We start from the raw sequence: 6,587 nt of genomic DNA on the forward strand, positions 1-6,587 counted from the left end.
AGAAGCAATGCAAAGTAACAAGGGCACAGAAATCTTCCACTGGAGCAAGATGGATGCAGACAGCTGAGCAACGGGGCGCTGACCTTGGACGTGGGGACACAGGGGAAACGAGCTGATGCCCCGGGCTGGCTGGGGGCACCTGAGTTTCGGGGATCCGGGGGCTGGCTGGGGGGATCCGGTCCCGGCTTGCAGGGCCGCTGCTTTCCTGCCCCATCCCCACCCCACCCTCCTCTTGCTGAAGCCTTATTATCCTCCTGTGTGTCTGCAGAGCAAAGACCGCCAGGACCTGACCTGCAGGGCGCCTAACCCCCAACCCTGTGCCAGGGCAAGGGAGCCTAAAGACGCACAGACTCCCAGCAGGAGAGCGGCATGTTCCCATGCCAGGAAACGAGACAACACAGACAAATGACCCAGGCGACACGGATGACTTTAAAAACCACCGTCTACCGGCACCTCCAGTCCTGCTGAGCCCCAGGCTGCAGAGTCATTCTGTGGACACGGCGGTCACGGCTTGTTGTGTTCCGGCTGTGTCCTATCCTGAGAAGTGACTTACCTGTTCCCTCATCTCTAAATCGGAGGAAATAATAGCACCGACCATGCAAGGTCATTGTGAGAATTTAACGTAAAAAAAAAAAAAATCTGAGAACAGTTTCTGGCATGCGGTCAGTGCTCTCAACAAGTTGGTGTATTTTAATTTTTGTACTGTTTACAGTTGCATTAAGTATGTTGCTACACATACCAGGAAAGCAACACAGCATCAGCCAAGTTCAAAGAGCCATCTAAGTTCACTGACGTTAAGAAACTACAGCCTGGATTCATGGCAATCGCCTGACGCTCCCCTCCCCCACCAACCCAACAATCTTGAGCGACGACACCCAGCCTCCCTTTGAGCCTTGCTGAGGCTCTGCCAGTGCACGGGGCTCTGATGAGCTGTCTCTCCTCTTAGAAGAGAAAACGTTGAAAGCAATGGTTAAAATCTGATGCCTGCAGGGGCCAGGAAGGTAAAGCAGATGCCTAAAGGGAGTCCAGCGTTAGCCATCAAGGAGCAGCGGCGACTGCGGCAATCTAGAGAACCACGTCTCATCGGAGGGAAAAAGCTGCTACCGTCTCTAGCCAGCTTTTGCCAGGGAGGAATGTAGGTCCAGGGTTGGCACATCTTTTAGTTTTCAAGGGAAGCCAGAAATCCAGATTTTTGTGTGAGATCTCCCGATGTTAAATATTGGCACATAATTCCTTATTTTTAAAAACATGGAAGCCCTAGCAAAATTCATCTGTTTGCACCCAGTTAAGTAGAGGGGCAGAGTCCTCCCAGCTGTTACTGGCTGCTGGGCAAGTGCCATCTCCCTGCAAAGAAATCAGAACATTCTGGCTGGGCTGGAGACAGATCTTAATTAAGCTCCAGGCGGAGTGCCTATTAGCTGATAAAGGCTTTGGGAAAGAGTGAGTGCAAGAGTCCCCCGAGAGCTGGAGCGGTGGAGGAAAGCTAAAAGAAGGGGGTGGGCTTTGAAGTGGGCTTTGGGGGCGTCAGACCAGGAAAAGACAAAGCACAATCCATAGGAGGGACGGGACATGGATGGGGGATGGGGGGAGGGTGGAGATGGGGAGTCAGGAGGAACTGAAGGCACCAACTCAGAGGTGTGCCCGTTCAAGTGTGGATGCCAGACGTCACACTGCAGCACTCTTGAGAAGATTCTATTAGGAAGGTGATCGTCCGCTGCTCCGGGCTGGGGGCCCTTGGAGACAGCACCAAGGATGCAGGCTCCTCCCAGGAGGAAAGGCCATGCTTGGATCTCCAGACATGGAATTAACTGGAAGTCCTCTACCCTGAGCAGATCCCACTCACACTCGGATTGGCTACGTGCAGCCTCCTTCTCTGGAACTAAGCTCTTCCAAAGCCAGAAACTTGTCTTCTATGCGCTGGGCGTGTAGAGGATCCTTAATGAACGTGTGTTGTGTGAGCCAGTGAATGAAACCAAAGAACAAGAAAAGTGAAATTTCCTCAGTCGTGTCTGACGCTTGGTGACCCCATAGACCATACAGTCCATGGAATTCTCCAGGCCAGAATACTGGAATGGGTAGCCTTTCCCTTCTCCAGGGGATCTTCCCAACCCAGGGATCAAGCCCAGGTCTCCTGCACTGCGGGCAGATTCTTTACCAGCTGAGCTACAAGAGAAGCCCAAGAACAAGAAACAAGACGTCAAAGAAGAGTGTGCATGCCCACACTTCCAGAACTGAGCATCTCCCTCCGGGGGGAAATGAACAAAGTCATCAGAGATCACTCCACTCGACAGCCACAGAGACCTGGTGTTTGTCCAGAGAAACACCTCGAGTGGGGTGGCGGGAAGATGACAGAGGTACCCCATAATGATCAGAGTCAGGGAGGCGTCCTACGCCCCAAAGCCCCAGGGAATGGAGACGATGCATGGCCTCAGTGGGTGTCTTGGATCATTTTAGAATCGATATACTATAATAAAAACTACCGTATCATTTTAAGCCCTTTCCGGGCTAGGTGGTGCAGCTGAGAGGCTCAGGGCATGGACGGGCCTTGGTCCAGTCACACAGCGAGTCAAGGGGCACAGGCTGGACTGGGGCCCAGCTCTCCTGACTCCCAGTTCAGAACACTAGACTCAGAGCAGAGCTGGGGCTAGGGAGGCAGCTGAGGCCCTCGCCTAGGAAGCCAAATGTAAGGAGGGGCCACAAAGCTTCGTGATCAAGTTAACATTGTGATGCAGTATCTTTTAAAAATCGAAATTAGTGCAAGACAAACCCAAGATGAGAGAGATAGCAACTTATAAAATAAAGACGTAAAGTTGTGCTCTTGTGGCCCTCAACCTCCCCCAGTCCACGTTGCTGCTGTGGTTCAGTCACTAAGTCGCGTCTGACTCTTTGCAACCCCATGGACTGCAGCACGCCAGGCCTCCCTGTCCTTCACCATCTCCCGGAGCTTACTCAAACTCATGTCCATTGAGTTGGTGATGCCATCCAACCATCTCATCCTCTGCCACCCTCTTCTCCTTTTGCCTTCAATCTTTCCCAGCATCAGGGTCCTTTCCAATGAGTCAGTTCTTGGCATCACAAACCTCCACCCTGATCTTGGCCCAAACAGGAGTCCTGAGGTGACAATTGCCCAAGACACAGAAAAAATTGTGTGGAAATCTATGGAAAGATCACTCTAGGAAGAGGGCAGGAAAGCAGCAGAGTGCCAGGAGAGGTGGCAGATGAATGCCACCCCAACTCCCATCCCCACCCCAACTCGCAGGGCTGCATTTTTCCTGCAACAAGCCGTGCTCCAGGGACACTCAGCAAGACCCGCCAGGAGAGCTCATGGAGCAAATGGCACCCCCAGACCCCTCCCTGACATCCCCTTCCTAACTCCAACCAGTTGTCTTGCAAATCTTTGCCTTTTCATCTCAAGGGGCAAGATGGATTAAAAAGTTTGGCCAGCTCTGGACAACTCTTCTTGCCATGGAAAAACAACCCAGAACTTTATGACTTACTGACAGTGGGTTATGAATGGGAGGGAAAGCATGTCCTTAAACTGCTGACAGTAACTCCCTTTTACGGTATTTCCTTGGGGCCAGAGACAACACGTCTTCCTCCTGCCCCCGATTCTAAGAGCAGCTTGTCTTTCAGAGACAGACTTGGGCTTTTAGGTCAGCCAGGCTTGGATTCCTCGGAGAAGGCAATGGCACCCCACTCCAGTACTCTTGCCTGGAAAATCCCATGGACGGAGGAGCCCGGAAGGCCGCAGTCCATGGGGTCGCTGAGGGTCCGGCACGACTGAGCGACTTCACTTTCACTTTTCACTTTCATGCATTGGAGAAGGAAATGGCAACCCACTCCAGTGTTCTTGCCTGGAGAATCCCAGGGATGGTGGAGCCTGGTGGGCTGCCATCTATGGGGTCGCACAGAGTCGGACACGACTGAAGCAACTTAGCAGCAGCAGCAGCAGGCTTGGATTCAGATCCGGCTTTGCCATTTATTGTGAGGCCCCAGACGATATACCAAGATGAGACACAGCAACTCATGCTGCCGGGGGGTCCAACTTAGAGGACGTGACTGTGGCTGAGGGGCAAACCACAGGCAAAGGGGTGGGCACAACCCAGTACCAGCACACCACGCACAAGGGGGATGCCAGCCAGATCTCCCTGTGTTCCTAAAGAAAAAAAATGTGAAATCTTCTGATTTTTAAAAGTTGGCCAACTAATTCAGATTAGTTGGAAATTTAAGAAATTTAACATTGAAGAAAATGTTAACCCAGCAGGGTCAAATAAAACAGGTCTGGGAGCCAGAGCCCACCACCAGGCCCGACACGTGCCGCTGACATCCACAAATGCCCCGGCAACCTGCCTGGCACTTAGCGGGTGTTCAGCAAACACGGACCGTTCCCATCTTTCCCAGAAACTCTCCAAGCATCATCAACATCCATTTCCACACAACAGCTTGGGAAGGAATGCTTCTCGGGGTGGGACATGGAGATATGAAAAGAAGAGCTGAAAATCTGGAAGGCTCCAAAGGGAGGTGGGACCGCCGAGGGAATTCCTTAAAAGGATTTAAAAGAATTTTACTGGGCATAGTTTGCCACGAGTCAGGGATAAGATCAGGCAGTAATTTAGCTCCTGGGCCCCGCAAGCAAGCCTGAGCCTATAGGGTGGATGGGGGCTGGGAGGGAGGATCCGGGCTTACTGAGGTCTCCACCACCATTTCAGGGGCTCTGTCCACAGGTCACCCCAGTACTGGACTCAGCACACGGGGTTCTGATAGGCCCAGCCCCCGGGCACAGCCCCTCCACACAGATGCTCCTAAGGTCCAGCTGATCCTACCCAATCAGAAGCAAGGCCCAGGGGATCTGGTAGCTCACAAGAACTTTGAAGTCAGACTCAGCTGGGCTGCGTTTCAAATCTACAACATCAGAGGCTCTCTGATGTGATCCCCCCAGACCACCAGCAATCGTGCCGTCAGGCAGCAGCAGCAGGGAACTCATTTGAAGGGCCCCACCGCAAACCCACGGAGACAGAAACTCAGGGGGTAGGGTCAACCATCTGGATTTGAACAAGCGGATTCGGATGCACAATACATTTGAGAACTCCTGCTCTCCCACCTTTGCCCTGTGGTCATCAGCAAGTCCTGGGCCTCACTGAGATGATCAACTCTGTCCTATAGAATGGTCCTTCAGCATCCTTCCACCGACGATTTCAGAAGCCTGGTCTATTTGTGCCAGACAGTGTGGGAGATACTAGGGGGACAGCACATAATCCTGACCCTGATGGAGCATGGGGTCTAGCTCTCGATGGAGACAGATGATGAGCGAGGAAAAAAGATATAAATGCCAATTTTCAGAAGTGAGAGGAAGGCAGGGCGTGACCCACCACATAAAGCTGCTTCTCACAGTGCGTTCTCGGGACCACCGGAGCACTAGAGCCCCCAAAGTCAGGTGGATTTCCTTTCCTACATCCCCCAACCCCCTCTCTGATGTCCCTGCTGTTCCTCAAACACATCTCCTCACTCCAACTTCAGGGCCGAGACCTTCACCATTCCATCTACGGGGAAAGCCCTCTTACCAGATCTTCCGAAGACGGGCTCCTTCTCCTTGTCCAGGCTTCCATGTCACCTCCCCTGAGGTCGAGCTGAAGCAGTCTCTCCCCTTACTCTGTACCCCAACCAGCCTGCTCTGGCTTCCTCCCTGCCTTTTTCTGAGCCTCCAATCCTGCGCCTCCCCGTGGCCTTCCTAGTCCTGCCTCTCTCCCAGAAGAACATGACTTCTTGGGGGCAATTTCTTATCATGGTCACCTCAACAGCATCAGCGAGCAACCGTCTGCCTAATAAAAGACACTCTAACCCTATTCCCAGGCTTCCCTGGTAGCTCAGTGGTAGAGTCCGCCTGCCAATGCAGGAGACGCATGTTCGATCCCTAGGTCGGGAAGATCCCCTGGAGAAGGAAATGGCAACCCACTCCAGTACTCTTGCTTGGAGAATCCCATGGACAGAGGAGCTTGGCAGGCTAGTCCATGGGGTCGCAAAGAGTCAGACAGACTGAGCGACTCAACAGCAAAAACAAACCCCATTCCCAGAAAGAGGGGGCGCTCCCCATCCTTGAGGAGGAGGAGGCCACAGGCTGTGCCCAGGGCAGGTTCTTCACGACCTTGCTTGGTTCTCTGATGGTGGAAAAGGGCTTAGAGACTGGAAGGAAAAGAGGCAGGGGGCGACAGGGGCGCTCTTGCGAGGCCAGCGACCCTGAAACGCCGGCTGCGCGGAGGCGCACCCCCTCTGGCAGAACCCTCCAACCCAACCCCCCTGGGCAAAAGCGCGACTCCTACCCATTCCGAGGCGAGGCGTCGCTCTCAGGCGGCTCAGGACCCCAGGGCCCAGTCCGAGTGCCCCGCGTCGGCCGGGGGTGCGGGCAGCTGGGCCTCGCGGACTCTGGGACTTGGAGGGAAAGGCACCTGGCATGGCACGTGCCGTCCTAGGAAGTTGACGCCGCCGGGCGCCTGCGGTCCCTGCCCCGCGGCGGCACGAGGCGCCCAGGGGCGGCGGCTCACCGGGACCTCCCGGGAAAGACACATGACCCGGCCCGCGCGGCGTGCGCC

Source organism: Bos indicus x Bos taurus, chromosome 13 (genome assembly GCF_003369695.1).
Source record: "Bos indicus x Bos taurus breed Angus x Brahman F1 hybrid chromosome 13, Bos_hybrid_MaternalHap_v2.0, whole genome shotgun sequence".
Taxonomy (NCBI): Eukaryota; Metazoa; Chordata; class Mammalia; order Artiodactyla; family Bovidae; genus Bos; species Bos indicus x Bos taurus.